We start from the raw sequence: 25,222 nt of genomic DNA, 5'->3' as shown, positions 1-25,222 counted from the left end.
ACAAATACACATAGGTAATCACAATATCAACCGTCAATTCACGTTAATGTGACGTTATACATCTCATCAGACGTCTGCTCATTCCTTGCATACCCTACAAGTAACACTATAGTAACTCATAAGCTCTAACATCAACAGTCTTTGGCATCTCCATCGCTTTTATAGCCATCTACGTCGACTTCTTCCAACCTTCAGCGGAATTAGCGCTCTAAATAAACTTAACGTCTAGCGCAGGGACGTTATTACATCGCTTTCAGAGAACCAAAGCGTCTGGTTGTGACAGTTTTTCTTAGAGAAAATCAGTTTTCGTAAGTGTACTCGAGTCACTTATGTAACGTATGCTAAAAATGGTTTCATGTAAATAATTGGGTGCTATAATGGTGTGCGTTTAGTTAGGACGAATTTCGTGATACGAGATAGAGTAAATAAGGCTCATTTTGCTGTGATGTGTAACATAATATTTATATTGGTTTAAGTTATATAAGGTCCGAAATAACTGGACCGAATTAATCGTTTTTGGTTGAATGATGGAGAATAATTACTGACAAAAGAGTATCTTAATTGGAGTCGAAACTAGAGCTGTATAGCGTTACGTTATAAGCGTAGACAAACTCGCGAACATCAGTTAGTCAAAAAAAATAAGGTGTTATTAAAAAAATAAAAAATAAATTAATTACTTAGAAAACTTCAAAAGTAACTTGAAGGTTTCGCCTATTATTGTTTGTTGTATACTAGACTTCATATATAATTCATAATTTTATGTGATTGAAATTTTCCAAATCAGTAAATGGAAACGATTTCGATCACAAATACCCTCGAGTTTCCATTTATTCGAACCATTTGCTTTAATTCCCCACGAGAATTCGCTAAAATACCTGTGTCATAAAGATGGTTTAATAATTTTGATTAGTAGCGATTAACTTTGTGTTTCACGTGTTAGTATATATACTTATAGATTTTTTTAATTAAAATAATTTTATTGTAATTATAATAATAGAGTAGATCGTTATAATATAATAGGTAGACGAATTGTAATTCATGAGGAAATAAAAAAACCTATTCCGGTAATAATATAGCCATGATAACTTAAAGACAATATATAGGCTTAGTTCCTTAATTCCTAGTCATCTTTAGTAGATGAACCCGGTTTCTATTTCAGCATATAAAATTATGTATATGGGAATTTACAAATGATTTACTTTCTTCGAATTTTCTTTCGCGTACAAAGACACGAACTTTCGCTTCCACCATTCTTCGATGTTTCTATAAGTTATTTTCTTTGGCACCAGTTCAGTTCTTTTTACCATTAACAAGGATAGATGACTGTATCCTCGGGCCAGTCATTAAGGTCACAAGGTCACAGGTCTTACGTTATATGTCAGGTGAGGAAAGATATAGACGCAGAGAACAATGGTGTTCTTAGTTCTTTGATTGAATTATTTCTGCTATTTACCATCAAATATAATATGAGAAATTCAGCTGAAAGATAACCGATTTTTTTTTACAAAGCAAAACACTATATTCGATTGCATATTATTTATCATAATTAAAAAAATACGCCTAATTTCAGGGTCTAATATTATTAGGACTATCAAAAGGCCCAAGCTTTCAACAATGTTATGAAGTGACACACAAGACGAAATTGAGAACCTTTTCCATGATTTGTCATTTAAAATATGACCCAAAAAGCCACAATTTAAAGAGTTATTTCACTGTTGAATAATTTATAGATATTACATATTCTATATCCATACTAATATTATAAATGCGAAAGTAACTCTGTCTGTCTGTCTGTTACTCAATCACGCCTTAACTAGGTACTGAACCAATTTGCATGAAATTTGGTATAGAGATATTTTGATACCCGAGAAAGGACATAGGATAGGTTTTATCCCGGAAATCCTACGGGAACGGGTTTTTCTTTGGAAACGCAGGCGAAGCTGCGGGCGGAAAGCTAGTAGTTATACAATAAACATGAGAAACGTTATCTTCAACATCGGACATACCTATTTATGTTCTTATTAAATATGTAAGGAGACACATCAAAAGGCAATATTTTCAGAAACATCACAAAGGTACGAATAAACTTGTCAAATAGAAATATAAAGGATAATTGAACGCACAATTTTATGGAACATACGTAGAAATAATATCCCACCAAAAACATTTTCATGTAAAATGTTGCCAAGACGAGCCCATATGACTCGCACTGTCAAAAAGTTATCAGATCTCATGTAGAGCCAAGCTTCTAACACTACACGCCCTAACTCTACAAGGCCTAACTTCACAAACTCTACAACTTAGTCAAAATATGTGGCTTGGCCATTTCGCTACATTCACATCGGCGTAAGGTGAAAAATTAATTCACTGTGCATTACTTTTGTGTTATACAATAGTTCTTGTAGTAACGAACGGCCAAGCCACATATTTTGACTAAGGTGTAGAGTTTGTGAAGTTAGGCCTTGTAGAGTTAGGGCGTGTAGTGTTAGAAACTTCGCTCTACATGAGATCTGATAACTTTTTGACAGTGCGAGTCATATGGGCTCGTCTTGGCAACATTTTACATGAAAATGTTTTTGGTGGGATTTCATTTCTTTTTGTAAGTTGTTTGTAACAAAATTTTATAAGTATGTCGATTAAAGTTTTAATTTTTTTTAACAAGGAGTACCTATACATATATATATCTAGGGGAACCAAGTTTTAGATTATTAGATTAGACCTCTAGCGTCATCAAAATTTAATTTAAAATTACAGGTCTCATACAAACTCCCATCCCCTAGTTTAAGGGGTTGGGGGATGAAAGTTACAAGTTTTATAATTTTTTTGTTGTTTGTGTGCTAATACTAGCTTACATACAAAATTTCAGCTTTCTAGGACATTAGGAAATACCTTAAGAATTTTGATGATCATCAGTGAGTCAGTGACGAAATTAGCGTTTTTTAGATATAAATAAAATCTGAAGTATAAAAGCTAATGTAATTAAAACTTAATATGTTCAATAAGTCCGCTATTGACAATATATCCCGAAAATTTTGTTAATCTAGCATAATCCAAACCCAAGTTATGAGGGTTCAAAAAAACGTCGAAGCGCTTCGAGAAAAGGTAGGTAGTGCCCGTGCTTGTTCGCTTGGCTCGTCTTGGCGGGGGCACTACCGTGCCCCCAGATATTATCTTGACACTATTTTTATATTGCTTGTTATCAAAGTAACTGTATATGAGCAATAACTAGAATGGTTCAGTTTATTTTAATATTGTTTATTACTTGAGCAACTGTAGGTATATTCATAAAAATAAAATAAGTATGTTACATACTCATTATTGTTATCTAATAAGCATGTAACCGTATGTATAGTTAAGTAACTAAACTGTACATAAGTACTGCATGTCCTTATAGTTTAGTTATTTTCTAACGAAATAAATATAAGTAAACTGTTCGATGAACATTGCTTAGATTTTAAACACGCAGACAGAACGAATATTTTGATTACCTAAGCTTTACATTAATCAGCCAAAACTTTTACAATAAACAGACTACAATAATACAATGCACAAAACGAGTTTAAAACGATAACACATTAACAAAGTCCTACACAAATAAACACGTTTAAAACCACCCTTATGTACACCCTAATAACACCAAAGCACTTTTAAACCTCGAAATGTAGCAATAAAAACAATTCCCGATGCATTTTGTACGTGTTAAAAGGTTGTGTTAAGCGTATACATTTTATGTTTATTACATCTGTGACTTTTTAATCTGTGACTTGTAATTATCGAAGCTTTAAGCTTGATTATTTCAAAGGATAATGATTGTTTCGTTTGTTTCTTTACGTAACGTATTTTTTATGACAAAAATTCGAGTTTTCATTAAACAGACTTTTCCTCTACTGTGTGTTTATATATTATTGTTATTGCTCTATTTAGGAAAGACAATTATTTCTGTAAAAACCTTATGGAGTAATTCAAAATAGATTTTCTGCTTCGTGTCCAAAGCGGTGAGCCTATTTTATAAACTATAATAACTCAATATACTACATACAATTATGTATATCCAAATTCTAGATCGAATTCACCCAATAATTCCTTACATCAATTAGCAATAACTACACCATCACGGTCACTACTAAATACCTTTTGAAACGATCCATAATATATTCACATAGGTTTACTTAACCCAAGCTAAGGGGCAATATTTTGATAAAGGCCATATTATGTTAATTGGCCGCCTCCACGCGTTTGCTGAATAAACATTTTAGCGGGAGCTCATGAAGTCATAATTAAAACTAACGATGACATAGCCATTAGTGCACTCTATCTTGGATACCTTGTTAAAATCATATAGTGTAGTAGAATTGAGGAATATCCTACTAGTATTATATACGGGAAAGTTTTTGAGTATGGATGGACGTTACTCTTTCGTGAAAAAACTATTAGACGAAATTGACTGAAACTTTATAGTAGATAATATAGGTTATACATGTACATCGGTTGGACGTTTGTTACTGTTTTGTTAAAAACTACTACGGATTTGACTTTATAGTATAGGTTATTTATCATAATAACACATGAGCTATAAAATTACTTGATTTTGCTCGTGGGTTCGTCCGTGGGTGAAACAGCCTGGCACAGCTATTAGCTAAAAAATAGAATGTGTCATTTAATGTGCAAATACATAAATATATCTTTCCTATACCTTGTGAAGTTCAATCAGTGATAAAATTCTGGGAATAAGTCTGTAAATAGACTGTATGATTATGCGTATTATTATTACACAAAGAACATATCGATTCCCACCAAACATTATATTTAGAACCAAAGGTCAAATAAAATTGCCGTTGAAAAAACAATTTATTTTATTTCATAAAGGCAACTTAACTTTTGAAGAAATTGCTTGTACCTAAGTAAAATTGTTTATTTAATCGAGTTTATAACTTATGTGTTTATAATAAACGTGTCTCAGTCAACAAGTTAATATAAGTTCTCACTATAAACAGGTAAATCTTAATAATTCTACGCATACATTACCAAATTGAATTAATTCAAAGAAAATCATTTAAGCGTTTAATCATAACACACAAACAGGAGAACAAACACTATTTAATTAGAGTAAACATTTCAAACTAACAGCAGAATTCGTTTGAAATGTCAATCTCACCAAACATCTTTAATTAGGCAACTCAAACGATAAACTGTCAGCAATCGAGAACTACTTTAATCAATGTTATATTCAACAGTATTTAGTATCAACAAGAGTATCAAGCAATCAAGATATTAAATTCATACGAAAATCAGTCAGGCATTGGAAACTTTGAAATCTATCGCATTATGAATTCAAAAGCTGTCTCTTACATACGTAATTTCCTTTTTGCTTTGAACAAACGTAAATATTCGATTCCCGAATTTGTTGTTTCGATAGCTGAAGGAAACAGAATTAAGTTTATCTCCGCTTTGACTCAAAGTGGAACAAAACTAGATGGAGAAATGTTATTGGGAATTTTATAACATTTGATTACTGTATTCTCTTTTATTTGCATGATTTCAATGTAAAAGCATATCGTTGTACTAATGTTCGTAAGAAATAGAAATAATTGGTACCAATACGATCGTTATGTCTGAAACGAGACGAACATTTAAACATTTCATGCAAAAATAACAACTGTGAGGGAAGTTCCTTTGTTCTTTTCTTTATTATTTAGATCACATTTATTATTTGAACATTCAACAACGCAACCGTTGTTCACCATTCATTTTTATATTTTATGATAATTTATGTAGCTTATTGTCAATTACAATATTTGTTTTAAATTTCTCAGAAATAGCTACATTATTTGAGACCAAAAGAAACAAATAAAACCCTAATTTTAGTATTTTTCGTCAATGATAATGTACATAGGCATATTTTTTACAATTAATTTTTTGTCTCTATACATATATATATATATGGCATTAATACATGCTCCATAAACACATTGTCTCATAATGAACGAACGCTAATATAACCGTAATTCAATTTTCATGGAACTAACGTCACAAATACCTGAAGCTAAATGCACCGGCAAAAGTAATTGCTGCTCTACTTCCCTTACATAAATCTCGTTAAAAACGTTCCTTGACACTATTTTTCATATTCGTTTAGTGTGTGCTAAAGATTAATATATCTCGGCACTGGGTCGAGTACCCTTATGCCAAGGACGGTGGCGTTCATGCCATTCCGATTTATTAGTTGCCTTGGTTGCAACTACAAAACCCATGTTATCTCCTGACGTTTATTAAATGTTCTTAGAATTTAGTTATGTGGAATACAAGGTCTCATCTCACATTTCAATATGAAGGAGCTTGAATTCGTATGCTCAAACCATGTTGTGGTAGTTATTATTGACATAGCCGTGAGACTTCAATGGTAAATGGGTTTCGATCGATATTAAAGTGGTAATAAGTAATGTGGAAAAATATCTATGCATATTAGAAGCTCTTGGCTCCAAGCTTTTAAAGCATACTGCGAAAGATCCAAGCCATAAATTTAGCGCTGAAAGTGCTATTTAATTTTTTATATTATAACAGGCTTTATGCCAAGCAAAGCTGTTTACAAACTTGTGCACCACCTATATATAAAATCTTGATTATCTATTATCTCCATTATTACAGATACCTATATCTAATAATATATTTGAGACTTTAAACGTAAATGCGAAGAATACTAGATTTCAAGAATTTTAACATTTGTTTTTATTTATTGCAACGATTGCTTATAAAGTATCAAAACCGTTACGTTAAGTTATATAACTTGGCAAGAAATCAACAGTAGGTACAAACTGAACAGTTTTGATGGTTGTAATGGCTGGTTATGAAACAGATAATGCATAATTTATTTATTACATTCTATAACAATATTTCAGACACTTAGAAATACAAACTGCAAACTGAAAATATTCTCATAAAATTATTAAGTTACACAAATACGACTAATACCCCTTACGCAGTCTTTTAACACAAAAATAATCATATAAAACCAATTACAAATAAAATACTTAATACTAAGCATAAGAACGTGAATGCACAAAAATATCGTCACTTACAGCATTTCTCTTTGACCCAAACCATAGAGTAAATAAACAACATATTATACTTTAAAGCAAGTTCTACTTCTCTATTTCCTTACCGCGAAACAAAATCAAACTTTAAATACATGTTAAACTTCGCGAAATTACATCGAAATGTTATTTTCTTACATCAACGATACTGAAATGTTATTTAGGGAAGGAAAATACACGTATTATGAAGTTAGTACATATATCCCCTTGCGCCTGAGGGATCGCGTAGAAGACAACCTTATAAAATATTATCGACTTAACTTCGGAGGCTTTTTCATCACCTAACCTTTCATTTATTAATACTAGTTTATCTTTGGATATATTCTGTGGTTGCTCTTTATGGGTAAATATATAAAGGGAATATTGACTTTTCTATCGTTAGCTATTTTTTTTTTTAGATAAGTTCCTATTTTCCTCTTTATTTTGTTTACAATATTTTCATCTTTAATGTTATCAGAATAGTTTAATGTTTTTCTTTCAAAAAAATGTTTGTATGTTCGACACTCCTTACATAACATATACAACCGCTTCTCACCAGATTCAAAATGGGATACACAATGTAAAAAGTTACATTAAACATGGTCAAGACCGGCCATCGACACTATCTATACATATAATAAATCTGTAGAAGGGTCAATTCTGTACTTTGAAAATATTGAAAAAATAAATAGCAGGGGGTGTTACTGGATCGATACAAAACCCAAATATGTGATTAAAAAATTGGTTGTCTGTAAAGTCGGTTTACTGACGATAATTGAACGTGACAACGTCCGATTGTGCTTCTTTGTCGCTCGTTCCGCGCTCTCGCTCGCACTTCAAGCCTTACATGGAACGCCTCAGATGAGTCAGAGCGAGGTAACGCCGCATGAGTCATGTTTTTTCGTGCGTGCAGCCGGCTTTATCGAATTATAAGACGTTGTCACGTCAAAAAATTTTTGTCTGTGTGTCTGTCTGTATGTGAAGGCATCACGGGAAAACTGACGGTTCGATTTCGATGAAACTTGGTATAATTATACCTTATTATACTGGGCATAAAATAGGATACTTTTATCCTGGGAAAATACGTAGAAAAAAAAATAAATCTTAATTTTTCAGTTTCCTCCATAGACGTTGTTCTGTACAACGGCGAACACACGGTCACATACGGGTCTAATATTAATTTACGCGAAGACCGACATCCGCGCGGACGGAGTCGCGGGCGGAAGCTAGCTTCTTGATACTTAGATTGTACTAAAAATGAAATAAATAAACATTTTACGCTTATTTCCTAACAAAGTAGAGACAAGAAGAATTTCCACACATTTATTTATTACCTTCCAGACATCTCAAAGGGTGAAATAAAAGCACGCGCGTAAATAATTCTCCTTTTATTTAAATAAGAATTCCTTGTCTCAAAATAAAAAGGGTCGCATCCAGCTATTTGCGAGGCGACATTTATTGCGCTAATAAAATACGCAATTTCTTCCGCTTAATTATAAAGACTTTAGATGTACACTTAATTTTTATTTACGACTAAGACGAGTTATGACTTTACGGCCTTTTAGGGTGTATAACCCCTCCGCTATATCTTACGTTTACAATATTCCTAAAAATAACGGTCCGTTCATACAAGCTTTTCGATTTTAGGAACCGTTTACTGATAAACTTCGGGAGGTATGGACAACCGAGTTTGAAGTATTCGTCAAAAAGAGTGTTTTTTTAAAGAACGGTAGGCTAATAATACTGCCTTTATAGTCAGTCTTAGAAATGATTATTTCAGATGGACATGGCTTCAGATTAAACCCCATCCCTTCCATAGGAGTATTATAGTATACATAGTCCACGCAATTATGTTAGTGTGATATATCATTAACTAACAGCCCTTTAAAATACAAAGCAAAAGACAATGAGCCCTATAAAACTGGAATACAGTACGTAATATATGACCTACATGAATCGTAGCGGTCCATACAGTGCAATTGACCTTTTTAAGTGTTAGGTTAGCCTGTGGTTAAATTCAGCTGCGTTGAATGTGCAGTCTGATGTAACTACCCTTTTTACGCCAATGAGAGAAGTTTAAAATGAAACGAAATTACATTATTTACTATGTTTCTGATTTATGATAGTTGTTTTCTATTGATTTTGTTGTAGAGTGAACTATCGCGAGTTTTTTAACGCGCTTAGCTTCACCTGTATGTTTGTACGTTACCGACATTTTAACCCACTTTAAGATTGCAATTATGGAAAAATTACCCCCATATCTACTGAACCTATTGTGAACATTATTTCATCAGGAGAAGGCATTTTCTTCATTAGTGACATGGAATATATTTTAGGATTTTTAGGATTAATGGAATACATTGTAGTTACGCTAGTATATCATGAAAACACAAGAAAACAATGCTATACAAGCACGAATACCAGCTCCTTATTAAGTGCAACTATTTCTTTACTCGTGAACTTCTTCCATATCCAAGTAAACTTGGCTAGCCAATTTCATTGGGAGATTCTTTATAGCTTGTACCATGTAGTTTGTGAAGTTTCCATAATATAGCACACTAGCATTCTGCTCCGGCTTCACCCGCGGTACATATAGAGTTCCTAAAATTAGCAACAAACAAACAAACTCTCAGCTTTAGATTATTATTATAGAAGTAGGTATAGATATTATGTTTATGTTATAATTATTGAGAACCACATTGTTATTTGGAAAATTAACACTGCGGTCACTGGTTTTGGTAACATCGTAAATTTATTGTAAAATATGTTTTACCTGTCGCGGTTCCGTCCGCTCTTTATGTAAAAAAAAAAGACGTGTGGCACTCGGGGACTGCCGCGGTAAAGCTATTGCATAGCATGCCTTCAAGCCACACCTCCGTGCCCGTCGGAGCGGGGGGCGTGAGGTTTTTCGTTACGCAATTTCTGGATTCGGTCCCCGCGCCCAAGGCCCGCGATAGAAGCTATGTAATAGCTTAAAAACCATTTTCTATACATTTATTTTAGCCTATGTTTTGTTTTCACATCATAAAAGCCTTTATCATTCAATGTTGCATTTATATCTATAAATGTTACTTATATACATACGTAATTGTGATATCTGCCTTTATTATTGTTTTATTCAAAGGTTTATTATATTAAAGTTTTCGAAATTACAGTCTTTTTATAATATTAATTTTTATTACAAACTCAAACAAATTTGTCGTCACACGTGAACGATGCAAATCTATACATATAATAAATCTGTAGAAGGGTCAATTCTGTACATTGAAAATATTGAAAAAATAAATAGCAGGGGGTGTTACTGGATCGATACCAAACCCAAATATGTGATTAAAAAAATTTTTGTCTGTCTGTCTGTCTGTATGTTCATGCATCACGTGAAAACTAACTGTTCGATTTCGATGAAACTTGGTATAATTATACCTTATTATCCTGGGCATAAAATAGGATACTTTTTATCCCGGAAAATACGTAGAAAAAAATAAATCTTCATTTTTCCGCGCGGACGGAGTCGCGGGCGGAAGCTAGTATTATAATAAATATGCAGAGGCACGCGTTTATCAGAAACTCGTTAAGAAAAATATTCTATCAAAGGGATTACGATGAGCGAAAATATAAAAGACGGGTCATAACGTAAGCTTGCAAATGTTAGATTAAGGATATACAATATACATATACACAGTTCTGACTAGTTAAGATAGACCTGTTAGTTGTATGAAATCGCATCTTTGTGGTACTCATTTTGTGATACTGTTAGTTTAAATTGAATAAAAAAAAATATAAATTTTAAGGACATGTACACAGTTCAAAGTCATCCATCATTTTCTATTTTACCATTTCCATGCGTTACATTTAACGGTTCGTAAAGGACTATCATGGATCTGTCATCTCGAAAATATAAAATGACAAAATCAATCCTGACATATCTGTATCCAAACACTGCTTTAATGTACCTATCCAATAACAATTATTACAACCAATATTAAAGCATAAACGATAAGCGCACAATTCCAACTCGCACGAGGTCAGACAGAGGACCCTCAAATTAAACTGAACTTATAGCTCCTTGTCACGGTTTAATTGCATCGCCGGAAAAGGCGGCAAATTGGATACTTCTATTGAGTGCTAAGTGGCTGTTGATTGATTATTATTTTGATTTGTTTAATTTTGTTTTAATTGTGTCATATTTCGGAAAGTGCAGTTTTTGGCTTTACAATTAGCTTGTTTCAGCTTGAATTAAGTAACAATTCGAACGACACAATTAATAGATCTGGCAAAAGCCCCATAAAATATAAAGGAAAAACTTAGGAAAAATGAATGAATATCTTTGAATGATGATGATGATGTATAAAAAACTGCGGAAAAATATTCGAGGCAAACGTTACTTGATTCAAAGTACTTGCAAAAAAGTTCCTCTGCATATACTCATCACACTCACAAATTCCCTCATTTACAAAACCTATTGTCCAAAACATAATCCATATTACTAAAACACCTCACAATACAAAGAACAAAAGCGAATCCCCATTAATATTCCCATAAATGTTCTCCAAAAGTTAGAAGAGTTTGCACGCAATCCAATACAGAAACACATATAAATCCACGTAAATAGGGCGTTTATAAATTGCATTCCTCTTCAGCAACTCCATTCCGATGGGGGTGATAAATAAAGCGTTTGAGCGGTTAAGGGTACTTGAAATTTTTACACTATTTCCCCTGGAATATAGATTGAAATTATCCGATGGGATCGTGATGTTTGACCAGGTGTGTATGGGAAAATTTTGCTTTATAAAACTGAATCTTGTAGGTTTTTACGTTTTGTTTTCCTGTAGTGTTTACCTGTAATGATGACCTGTTTGTTGCTCCCTCCACTGTACTACAAATAAGGTAGTATGATTTATTGAAAATTATGAACAGCAAACTCATCAGACCATGATTTCACATATTTATGATCAGAATCTTTGTGTCAATAGAATGTAATTTGATATTAAATAAATTTATGAAACCGGTATAGAAGCTTACTACGCAAATATATGTATTCATGATTGTTTATTTTTCTTTGTTTATCTCTTATTTCTAAAAGTATAGGTACTCTTTGCTGGGTAGTATACATCACAGATAATAAAAATCATAAATCATCTATTAGAAGCATCTAACCTACCCTGAAATCATCAAACATATCAATCACTGAACAGTTTCTGTCACAATCAATTAGAACTAATAACATTATTACCTGTACCTACCTAAACTTTGTTAATATTAATTACTTTTCCCAACATAATAAGGTACAATGGCACTCAAAATCACGGTAGGTACCTAACTATCATTACTTTGGACAACTTTGTCATTCCAACTTACGCAGAGTGAGTTATCCTTAGAGTTATCATTATAACTTTTTAATATTTCGTGAAATTGTTAGTCGAGTTTAATGTATTAAACAATAGAATAAAGATTTCTGCAGAGGGAAATGTCTTCGCCCATGTTTATCACAATAATTTGTAATTGAATGAACTAATAAAAGTATGGAAAGTTACGAGCCAGAATGTTTAAGAGTCTATGTAATATGTACCTACCTAACATCTTTGTAAATCTACATTCTGCAAATAAAGAAATTTGAATTTGAATTTAAATTTGAAATATGATCCTTCCGAAACATGATCGAAACCAATTTAAATTAGATTTATACCAACAAAATACATCCAAGTGGAAAATAAATAAATAATCAACGGAATCGAATTCCCCAATATCGAAATACATGTTAAATCGAGATTAGAGACTTTGTTTTGTAATATCAAAATCAATATTGTCATCCGCTGGGAAACAATCGTCGTGCAATCAGAAATTTAATCTTCCCTGATAGAGAAATCCCGGAAATCTTCAGGATTTAACGGGAGAAAATGAGGTCTTAATACCTTCTTTGGTTTTTATAAAAATTTTATCATTGGAATAAAAATCTTTTGAAGGATGTTTAGATTTTGGTTCTGGGAATTGTCGTTTTTCTATGTACAATAAGGGAAAGAATAAATTCAGGATTAGATAAAGTGGTTCTTTGGTTTTAAGTTTTGTTATTTGACTAGAAATTGTGAAAGTATATATTTAATTAATGTTTTGAGTTGAACACATAATCGTTGATACAATTATAAAATGTTTTGTTATCAATATAACAACTTACAAAGTCTTCACCACTCAAAGTTCAAACTGCCATTCGTATATGTATGCTCTACGCCACTAGTACCTATGTATTATCACAATGTAGATGTCAATGGAAAGCAAATTAATCTTAGCAATTTTAAACACATTATATTATCCATACTAATATTATAAATGCGAAAGTAACTCTGTCTGTCTGTCTGTTACTCAATCACGCCTAAACTACTGAACCAATTTGCATGAAACTTGGTATGGAGATATTTTGATACCTGAGAAAGGACATAGGCTACCTTTTATTGCGAAATATGTACCACGGGCGAAGCCGGGGCGGACCTCTAGTGAATTTATAATATAACAAGCTTGTTATACTAAACAAGAAGCACATTTCTCATATTTCTTAAAAAATGGAGAGATATTCTTTCATGAAGAAACATTTTCAGTTGCTTGTACGTATATGTGTATCCTAATTCCTAACTCAATAGAAAGCTTTTGTTATTTGGTATTCGTTTTTTATGAGCGTAATAAAATATACTATTTATTGCTCGAACCTACTTGTTTTATCCCGTTACGGATATATTGGAAGAGAGAATAGTAAATTGTCCTTTTTGTGGTTTGCAATAGGTAGAAGAATAAATGAATATAAAAGTATTTACTTTTTGATAGCATTACATCATAACTCAGGTTTATAAATCAAAGAAGCCTTTACTTATTTAAAATGTACCTAGTGAAATTGAACAAAATTTATAACCTTCATTTTCGAATTGATCTGCAGCTAGAATTCGTGTGTCATTGTTTGAGAGCATACTCCTCCGAAATGGCTTAACCGATTTTTAGGATATTTTGTAAGTTCGATAGGTCTAAACGGTGAACTATGTTTTGAGATTATTTTTGTGTATAATCAGTTAATCTGAGAATAACTAAACTATATTTAAAAGCGTTAATCCTACTGACAGAAGTCGGAACAACATTTGCCGCGTCAGCTAATTTATACAATAATCATCGTCAGGTACCTAAATACAAGACTATAATAATATACAACTAATTTATTCGAACTCTGACCCATTTCGAGCCATTTATTCCGAGGCATGACGTTTCTGTGGCTTCTAGTTTCCTACATCCATTAATCATATGAATAGCAAAGATGCAAGTAATCATGATTTGCTAAATATAACGGTACGGATAATTTGACTACAAAGTTGTGGGTCATATGGCTTATCAGAATTGAAATGAAAACAGTTTAGGTATTTTAAAAGCCTATATTTTAATGCATTTTGCTTTCTTAAATTAAGATTATAAGTAATTATTTAATTATTTGTTCATAATAGAGCTATCTAGCAGTTTGTGAAAAATCGTGAAACAAACAGTTTTTGCAATAATATTATTAAGCAAAGAAAATAACCTTTTTTAAGATAGACCGCTATGCTAGAACCAATATGTTACCTATATAACCTATTTGACAATAGGATACGTCCTAAACTCGTTGATATTTGCCCAATTTTACTATAATAATAATAAATAGTCTGCAAAATTAAACTCATCATAATTCTACCATGATCCAAATACACAAACATCTTAAACAGGATAAATAAATCCCGTATAGACTGGTTATAAGATATGACTTAGATCAAACGGGACTAAGGGATATCGCTTTGCATTCACCGGTTGAATGATCTTGAAATTTATTCAGGAACCAGTTACTCTACTATATCATGGTATAGTTTCAGATTAGTATTTATAATTTTTGATTTTGTTGGGAATGTTCTTTTGTGTTCTAATTCTACTTTCTTTCAAATTTTGACCAAAAATAAAAAACTTATTGGTCAAAAAGTGACATGTATGCATCCTAACGTATTCATATTGCGAATTTTTTTTTCGCTCCTACATATTTTAAATTGGATTCGATTTTAGCTCTTGGGAAATTACACATTCTTTTCACTATTTCAACACTATTTCACACACGATGGTTGCCATCCACAAAAAATATCAACTATAGGTAGGTACACTAATTTTAATCAGGTAGACTGTTTGTTAAAAAATGTGAATCGTTTTCTATATACGAGTCAGGATATTGAGTCTCCCTAATGAACGGTCTGATCGAAAAACTTCTATCACCGCAAAATCTTTTTGTATTACACTCCAGTATTAAGGGAGAGGGGGGTCTATCAAATCCCTTTCTTATCCCGGGACGCCCGACAATCCCGTTAAGGTAATTTTGTGTTATGCACCCGCAACCAACCGAGACGGGTTGTGAATAGCGCGCCTTAGATACCAATATTTTATAATCTGTACCAAATATTGTTGGTAGGTAGAGTCTCTATTTTCCATTTTTATGCTTGGTTTTTCTTGAATATTATTCTACTGGAAAACGTATTCTAGTTTATTGATATAAAACAATAATGTAATCGCGTTTTAAATTAATTAAACACAATTTCTAGATATTATATAAAACGGAAGGAGTTTAAACGTGAGATCGAGAATCTTTATATAAAATGAAACTATATTATAAACAAATTATTTTTTTCTAATTAAAGTATCAGGATGTGGTGCAGACGGACTTACATAAACGAAGACTAACATTCCTAAAATATATTGCAAGTTATTTCTTGTCCATTTTATTTATTTCGACTACGTAAAGTCTAGACAAATATTTAATCTCCATTTGAGAGCTATCATTTGCATTGCACAGCGAAAGCAAATTTCCAGACTTGACGCTACACGACCATGTGGCATGACTTGAATTATAATTTGAATTTTGAAAATTTGAATTTAATAGAAGAAATATTTAGGAAAAGCAATAATAAAATTAAAATTATGAATAAATATAATTTGTTAAAATTAATCATACTGAACCGATAAATAAAGGTTAATTTTAAATAATAATTTGGTAGAAGCTAAATCAGTTTTGCCATAAGTGCGTGGAATATAATGACTATGCAGTACATAATAAATTAATTATTAATAGATGAAATAATATGTAATTAAATATTTGATTGATTTTAATTATAAAACTGATTATTTTACAATAATTATAACCAAACATAAAGTCGGAGTTTATTCATTGACATTAATTTAGAACAACTATAAAGCAATTATAGTTCAATAATTATTTATATTGAAATAAATTACTTCAGTAATAGTGTACCAACCTACATATTTCATTAAACAAACATGAATTGGAATATTACTAAAATGTTAATTTTATACACGCGTTAGTAAATTTCATATCTCTTTCCTTGTAAATCGTCTAACTCTAACAGCTAAAAATAGGCTACAGATAAAATAATATTTTGGTTCAAGTATTATACTCAGTTACTACCTTCTACAATAAATCAGTATCTCGGTTCAGTACATACTAAATTACAAAATTCCCACAAAATGGATACTAAGATTCAAATAAACGTCATACAACATGGTCGTCTAAAATTATTAGGGAAATCCCTCTACGAGAGCACTAAGCGGCTTGAAATATTTTGGCGATCTTTGCAAGGAGAGCGGACAATTGTTACCTTGGTTACGAACAGCAAAACTCGGCTTAACTTACCTGAAAAGATAATAATTATTAATATAATATTTGTATAAGTTAAAATCAAAATACTAGTACTGTCATTAAAAATAAGAAGTTCAGTTTATAGGTGTATGGATGCTGTGGAATAGCATAAAAATAAGGATCATTCTCATTTGTAGGATATACAGCACACCAGTCGGAACATCACATCATCGTACACAATTAGTAGACCATTCTAGAACCATCGACGATATCTAGAATCCGTTTCTAGAATACCAGTCCAATACAATATGTCGATGTTATATAGAAATACGTCTCTATAACACCAGTCGGTGTCTACAATTTATTGAACTGATGTCTCTCAATTATAAAACCACTGAGCTATTCTTACTAAATAAATATAGCATGCCATTAAAACCAAATTCAAAATAATTTACGAACTAATTCATACCATTCATGAACTAAAATTGTGTAAAAACAAACAATTATTCTCGCATTCTAGGTCGGCAAACTATGAAAATACGCTGGCATGACTGCACATACAAAATGTAATATCAACTTTCAGCAGCTTGATAGTATTTATGATAATTACGTCTATTTAAAGGAACTTTACAATTTGCACAATTTTCATGCACGCGTAACTCGCTAACTACGTAATAGCATTAAAATAGGAATTTTGCGCGGGAATATAAGTTAGAACAAAGGCGGTTGCGACGTGATAACAAGTCGCTATTCATAGACTAGACATAGACTCATAGACATACAGAAAGCGGCTTAACTGTGAACTCTTTGTTGCTGTATTATCTATGGTTCTATTGACGGCTCATGCACTGAGCTATTTTCTATGCAGCCACGGATTAAAGTAATATCGTAGTTTTGTATGAACTTTTAGTTCGTGTAAAATGCAAATGTTAAAAAGTATCGATCGAGACGTGATATGAGACGGTAAAATCAAACAAGCTTATCATATGAGGAAATATTATCGTCAAACTTTTGGAGATTGTTTGAAATCTGTGATGTTTTTCATATAGATTTGTAACGTATCAATTCTAACACGTCTGCATTGAGTTATAAATAAAAGTCATATAACAGTTAAAAGCTGCAGTATATAAGATATACTGTATTTCCTAACCTTTGAACCGAAGCGAGAGCTTATTCTTGAAAAAACAACATAAAAGTTACCTCCAATTTCCATTGCATTATGAATCATGAAATATGTTACATATAAGATATATAAATCATTCTGTAGTGAGAAATATTATTTCATAATTGTGTAACTCAAATACGAATTTAACACACATGACAGTTCATGATAACGTCACTATTTAACGAACCTACCCGCATTTCGGCTACATTTCGTTCTTTATATTATATTACCTACAACCTGAGATAGCTTTGGGTTATAAAATTATTCTTTAAAATCCTTGGAATTGCTAATAACTCAAACTCAAACATTCATTTATTCAATTAGACTACTATTCAGTAGCACTTTCGAATCGTCATTACATAAGTATTTTTAACATTTACCAATAAAATATGCAATATTCGTTATAAAAATGAAACAAGCCATTTCACGGCAACTTTTACCTAATTCTATAATTCGTTTATATTAAAAAAGTTTGAAAATCATAATCAAGTAAAATTTCCTCTCCTGTACTTGTATACCGACTGGCTACTAAACCAATCCAAAATAATATTCTACATATTAGTTTTTAAATTAGATGTATGGAGACAAAGTAACTTATAAATCCCTTATGTTTCCTTCAATGTTAAATTTACGAAAATCCTGAAATACATCATTCTAAATTTCTCCAAGATAATTCTAAAATCCTCGCCCTATTTTTGGCACCTCAAAGAATGTCCAAATATTTATATTAAACCGTTTTCTTTACGTTATCAGTTACTGATCCTGCAAATATTCCTTCGTAGGCGAATAAGTATCAATTTGATACATGATACAACAGTTTGAAGACGGTCGATGTAAATAAGTACTATAGCTTCAATTTATTAAAGAACCAAGTCATGATTTTCTGAAACTTTGTGATAGAAAATTAGCCTTAATACGTTTGGAATACGTGCTATGTTACTATAAATACTTTTATTGACATGCGAAGGCAGATGAAACACAATTTTGGAGTTTCTTAGTGAAATGATTACACTAGAACCTCAGACTCATACAATATTGAAACTATATTATTTACACGGCGGGTATAATTTTGTGAATACAGTGAAAACTTATCACTACATAGTATAAAACAAAGTCGCTTTCTCTGTCCCTATGTCCCTTTGTATGCTTAAATCTTAGCTTAAATCTTTAAAACTACGCAACGGATTTTGATGCGGTTTCTTTAAATAGATAGAGAGATACTTTTTCATCATTCAGCGCAAATAATGTTATCAATACGAAAGGTTATTTAAATAGTACACTATTGGCTTTTTAGAATCTAGTTATCAGACATTGACTAGGTCTTATAGAGAGGTGAATGTCCTGCCACGATCGAGCGATACGCATGGACATTTAGCACGGCATTTGTATGGCTTTTGTCATTTATTCCAAGAAACAGCCAATGATAGTATTAAATTGATAAGTTCTTTACTCTATGGACGTGGGTTTTAAAATGTATTACCTTATTTTGTGAATACTTGGCGCTTGTATATAAAAATTTTTGCATTATAATAGTAATAACTAATAACTCGCCCGCGGCTTTGTTTAAAAACTTGTTTGTTCGCTTTGTCTAATCCCGATAAATGCTCTACTGAAGTCTGAAACCTTCCTAGAGAATCACTATCCATTAAAAAAGACTTTGTTTTATTCTAAGTAGTGATACCGCAAATATTATTGATTAATTGATAATAATTGAAATTTCCATTGATCTATAGTAAAAATAAACGATGAAAAAATATTTTAATAGGTACTTACCCAATTTTTTCACCGTCCATTGACCCATAATAAATCAAAATAAAGGGTTTAACTTGACCTTTTGTAACAAAAACATTCCAACTGTTTATCATCGTTTGTAAATGTGAATAATGTATATTAATTATGGTTTTGCTGGGAGAGTCTAAACGTTCTTAACTTCACGTCTAAATGATTAATGAAATAAACGCGACTGTAGCTGTCTCTTTTCCACCAGTTAATGGTTTCTTATTCATTGAATGATACAATTTCTTATCATTTGTACATAGTAAAATTACATGTACCTACATTTTAATAAATAATACATACACTTTTAATAAATATTTTGCCCTTTCTGCTTTCAAAAGATGTAAACATAAGAAAGAAATAGATAATTTTTTGCTGGTGTAGGTATTGTATGCTAACGGAACATAGTTCGCATAGACTCGATAAGTATCTAAGAGGAAGATTAATATTTACTTTTATCGTTTTGATAGAATACCCTCTAATTTACCTTTAAATAAAAATGTAAATACACCAAACCCCAACATCAAACAATTTCTACTTAAACATATAATGTATATCCAAATGAAATATCTCTAACAATATTTATGCTAAAATCTTTCCTCCAGTATAATTACATGGTACGGTTCAAGCAAGTTCAAGCCATTACCTAAGTAAGGTATTACAGCTTAGCGTAGACTAAGTACATTGCAAGTGGGGCAATTATTGAACCAAGAATAAACAACGTTAAGAAGACAATATTTAATCTGTTATACGCAAATGTTATGGACAATTTAATGATAATAATCACTACATACCTAGTATAATAGTCCCTATGTCCCAAAGTATCTATGCTTAAATTTTTAAAACTACGCAACGGATTTTGAAGTGAAACTTCTTTATCGGGGTTGGAAAAAAATTTAGTGTAAGTAACATTTTTTCGTTACGCGTGACATTTTTCCGTTACGCGCCATCTTTTTCTTATCCCTACTACGCGTGATACAGAAATTATACGTCGAGTATTTCTGTAAAGATGAAACGGTTATCGACCACGCCAACGTTTCGTTTCACTTTAGTTGTGGTAATTATACCATTATCATTGGGCGATCGACGCTGATACAGTGGGTAACCATCGTTGCCTGTGATGGTCTCTGCCATCAATTTTCGTGGATACCTTTTGGTACACTCGCTGTCAACCATGCATGGTGTTTGGTGGTTGATTGTTTCACACGGTCCATGATATCAACGTCACGTCGGTCTGGATCGGTTTCAGGATTAGCAATCCCCGCACACTCATATATTTTATCTGCCCGAATCCTTTCGACTAACCAAATTAAAATGTGTGCATGCTGCAAGCCAGATTGTTGTCATTCGATTGAAAACATCCATCATTGAATAATCCCAAAGATGTGTTCCATTAATGTAACTCATCAGTGATCGGATTTTTTGCTTGAAAACACGTGTGGTGATGTCGTGCCGATCACTTGATATTTGTCCGGGAAGCAACAGTTGAACAATTTCCATCCATTTCATGTAATCCACATATAAATGTAATGAATAAATCTGGCTGACCATAATGACGAACATATTATTATGTCATTGCATCTTGTGCATATTCACTTGGGCTACCTGTGTATGTCGTCGGTAAAATAATCAATAGACCAACATTTTCTGCATCTTCTTCTGTGCTAATTGCATTGCATAAATGGATGCAATCTTCAAAACGCAATTTAGCTTGTTTATATTGTTGACGCAGTCGACGAAATCGCAACAAATAATTGTCAGAATTTTTACATTTTTATAGAATTTTTTCAATAATTAATCGAACTAACCTTCTTGGTTAGTTTCCCCACCAAAAATACCTTATTAATTTCTGAAAACACGCGTAAACACAAACATTTAAGGAATTTTTATGTATCTGCTTTTATTGCACTTTTTAATAATTGATTTAAAAATAAATACAAACAATATTTATTCACCCTTTTTACTTTTTAATTATTTTACACATTTTTGAACGCATGAATTTCAAACATTATTTTCCGTATTTGACAGGATTGACAACTAATGATTGACATTGATACGAAAATCAAAATTTTGGAAAAATATTTATTCGTCTAGTTTTTGATGTTTTTATGATTTATTCTTCTATTCTGGGCGGTGACAAATCCAACGAATCCAAAACCATGAAAATTGGTTCAGCAGATCTCGAGTTATAAGTGTTGGAACATACAGACTTTCTTTTATATATATAGATTATGTTTCAGTCAAAGCAGGCGAAGCCGCGGGCGGAAAGCTTGTACTGTATAAAACATATTGCATCAATTTATTATAATTCTAAATACTAATACGTTAAGTAAGTCTATACGAACATTAATAGTCTACCTATCTAGTATCTATTCATAACGGCTGAACCGACTATAGTCTTACATACGGAGTCGTCTCTCGCCCAAGCGTGCCAGCAACTACGTGCTTATAAAAAAATAAATAAATAGTGCTCATAAATAATTAACAGTAATCTAATTTTATTGAAATATATAAAAAATAATCACAATCAATAAGTTCTATTGTTACATAAATTTGACGTCAAAATAATACATTTGAAAGCAAAACATACACGTACACCAACTTTGTACAGCAACAACTTTATACAAACAGAAATGCCGTAAATCCATACAATTGAGCAGCAAACTGTTTTGCTACAATTCATAAAACCTATTTGAAATAGCAACACTACGCACCCCACGATTCAAGATGCAAGGGTGTCTCCCTCCAGTTAATTATATTATTCGGATGACCCCATACATATGACTCATTCGGTTTTATTTCCTCGTATTATGACGTGTTTATAGATTGTGCTATTTATTCACAGTTTTGTCTAGATGTATCAAATTTTTCTTTGTTGTGAAAAATTAAAGACGGATACAAAGTTACTAAAATGCCTACACACACAATTTTTTTATTAATGGTGAAAAACATCTGTTAATAAAGTTTACAAAAATATGTTAAATGTACAATTTAAATATGCAAATAATGTTTAACATGCACTGAAAGTCGTTGTCTACACAGTTGACAGATATATACTTGTTGTCTATCTGCATGCAAATCAATTTAACATTTTCTGTGATAATTAATTACCTACTAAAAAAATAAATCAAACGCATAATAATTGCTTGTGTAAATAAGTAAAGAAGTCGTTAAACAAGACTATAATTTAAATAGTATTTTAAAGCCAAAGCAACAGAAAAGAACATTTATCGTAGTATACACTCAATAACTGTGATATGTATAAGTTACGTAAACGAACTACAATAAAATATGAGTACTATTCTAATATGCTATTTCGGCATTCGAGCGGTGCCATGCCGGTACATCGAGGTACAGAACATAAGCCCTTAGAGACAGTAATAACGATTCCCATTTCACTGTAAGTCTAGCAACTGTACTAACATTTCCTAGGGCATTGTTACGAAAGTACTGTACCGTGTTTAGCGTACGGTACGAACCGTACTTGATACCGTATTACAACAATAAAGCTCTGTATCTTTAATTGTAATTCATATCTAATCGAGACTTAAAGCAAATAAGACATATTATTAAACAAAAAAACTAATTTAGCATAATAAATTTGTCTTACAAAACAAAAGGTAACATTGTAATAAGAGCTTTCATACTTTCCGAGTTAAGTACCTCAAACAATTGAAGACGTTAAAATGAAGCGTTCATTTTTCTGTTTTACGAAATTAGCCTTCACATTTATAAATTCTGTAAAGCCTTATAAATAATTTCTTTATTTCTCTAACAAGAGTTCTCGATACGAACTTCTAGTAAGTTCCATCATGCTTGAAACAAGAGCTTTCACACTTCCTTATTGCAATATAATTTACTTTGAAATGCTTATACAAAGCAAAATCTGATAAAATATATGCCACCTCCATTATTGTACCTGTTGTAAGAAATCCTGTCCTTCTAACAGGCCAATCCTTTCACACTACACTGCCCTAATTAGAATAAGTTAAGCATAGACTGAGTCATACGTATGTAGTTTAAACTGTAATCTATATATATAAAAATCAATGCCACTTTTCGTTGTAATTCCATAACTCAAGAACGGGCTCACCTATCCAAACCAAATGCTTAGGATTTGGTCGGCATATTTAGTAGATGGTTTATGTGAAGTTTGCACAAAATCGTTCGATTGGTTCCTCATTTGTCACATTTTTTGTAATAAATGAATTCAATAGAAACTTTTTTCACAGAAACTTTTTTGAAGTTTTGTTGACAGGAGTGATTCAAGAGGAAAGTTTTAGTATATAATTTATTATATTTTTGACAAAGCGGGCGAAGCCGCGGGCGGAAAGCTAGTTCAATATATTAAACGATGTATTGCTTCTTTCTTCGCTATGCGTTGAATGAAAAGTATTATGTAATGGCAGAAGAATGGTCCTGTTGAAGTTGAAAAAAAGAAAAAAAACATTGACAAGATCTAATTTTCCACGAATTATAAAGATCATAATAATCCTCTATCTCTAAATCAAAGAATGTATAATACTGACGTCTTATAGTCTGTAACTAAAACTTCTTGAGTTCGAGTAAAGTTGAATAGATTCCAAATGTTAAACAGAGATAAGCCTTGTGAGGCTTAACTTGTCCAGACGAAACTATTGATTTCCCATCAATAAGAAAAACATCAATCTTTATGACCGGAGTTAATAAATAATAACCTTGCCAAGGTACTGGACTACGTGGCTGAAATATTGTTGAACGTCAGACAGGACACGTTTTTAAATTGCGTAACTATTGAGGTACGTAATACCAACTGTATTAATGAAGAAAAAATTTATTCTCAGCGTTTATTACATAGGAATATTTAATAAACGTATCTATTTTAAATATTCTATACACCAAAAGTTAAAACTAAAAGGAAATAAATTAAAGAAATCTAAATAAAAGTCATTCTACTATTACTTTATTTCTACTTGATAAGTTGAAAATAAATCGTGTTGTCACAGAACATCTGACTCATACAATCTCATATCCATAACCATAGTTTTCATGTCACGTGCTAATACCATAGAAACACTCACATGAATGTCCGCGTCGTAAAATTTCGACCCTCAATTTCCCAACCCTATTACCTTGTCTCCGAAATCGATAACGCACACCACAATCGAGATCACGCAAATCGATGCTACATTGCACTTCACTACACGAATTCGATTATTCGATATGGGACGTCACTGCGGTGCAAATTGCGGTCGAGACGTGTGTCCTTGTCAATGTTCCGAATGACACTGCGGGACGCGCCGGTTCCCGCACATGCGCAGAGCATTTGAGGGGATGGATTCGTGAAAAACCTTAGTACCCTACTGTTTTGAAACTATGGAGCTCGATATAACTGAGATTGTTTGCGTGATAAATGGTAAAGTTGTTTGCGAAACGCTGATGTTCGATGAAATAGGAGTATTATGGTTCGGTTGTGTAACTATACGAGCGACTGTTTTAGATACCCGTTCATCAGTCATCGCTCAGTGACACGAACGTACGTACAACCGACCACGCAGTGGGCTTTGGAAAAAGGAAGAAAATAGAGCAGAATTA

General features: G+C 32.1%; 1 protein-coding gene across 11 annotated transcripts in view; it reads right to left on the bottom strand.

Annotated features, from left to right (window-relative positions):
* LOC123696491 overlaps window positions 1–24,894 on the bottom strand; it is a 63,605-nt gene extending 38,711 nt beyond the window's left edge. For 10 of the 11 annotated variants that reach the window (XM_045642687.1, XM_045642712.1, XM_045642705.1 and 7 more), the window contains exon 1: window positions 24,709–24,894. The gene's annotated coding sequence lies outside the window, so the exon portion shown is untranslated. The remainder of the gene's footprint in view (window positions 1–24,708) is intronic. The other variant, XM_045642696.1, reaches the window with a different exon arrangement.
* Window positions 24,895–25,222: the final 328 nt, after the last annotated feature.

The sequence above is a fragment of the Colias croceus genome, chromosome 1 (genome assembly GCF_905220415.1).
Source record: "Colias croceus chromosome 1, ilColCroc2.1".
In the NCBI taxonomy this organism is placed as follows: domain Eukaryota; kingdom Metazoa; phylum Arthropoda; class Insecta; order Lepidoptera; family Pieridae; genus Colias; species Colias croceus.
The sequence above is the reverse complement of the archived record's forward strand: the minus strand, read 5'-3'. Positions and strand labels throughout refer to the sequence as shown.